Here is a 324-nt window from a genome sequence, read left to right as displayed (position 1 = left end):
GGAAGGGCTGCTGGCTGCCTCTGCTATCGGAAAAGTGCCTCCCTGCCGCCGGGAAGATGTCACCCCGCCGCTCCCTGGGGAATATCCCCCCGCCAACACCGTTAAGAACATCGGCGCGGGGAGCGGGGAAAGCATCTGCCTTTCCCTGGCGATGGGGAACATACAGCCCTTTGTCTCTCTAGACGAGGTGCGATATTCAGTTGCGTGCCATGAAAATACAGGCGCCAAATGGCTACCGTGGCCCCCCTCCCCTCTCTGGCGGAGGTCGGGGCGCCCCGAGGCCCTGCCGTGCCCCGAGGAGGGCTGGGGCCGGCCGGCCTCTGA

This window comes from Charadrius vociferus, unplaced genomic scaffold, assembly GCF_000708025.1.
Source record: "Charadrius vociferus isolate BGI_N301 unplaced genomic scaffold, ASM70802v2 scaffold126, whole genome shotgun sequence".
NCBI classification, from domain to species: domain Eukaryota; kingdom Metazoa; phylum Chordata; class Aves; order Charadriiformes; family Charadriidae; genus Charadrius; species Charadrius vociferus.
Note: the sequence above shows the minus strand (reverse complement) of the source record.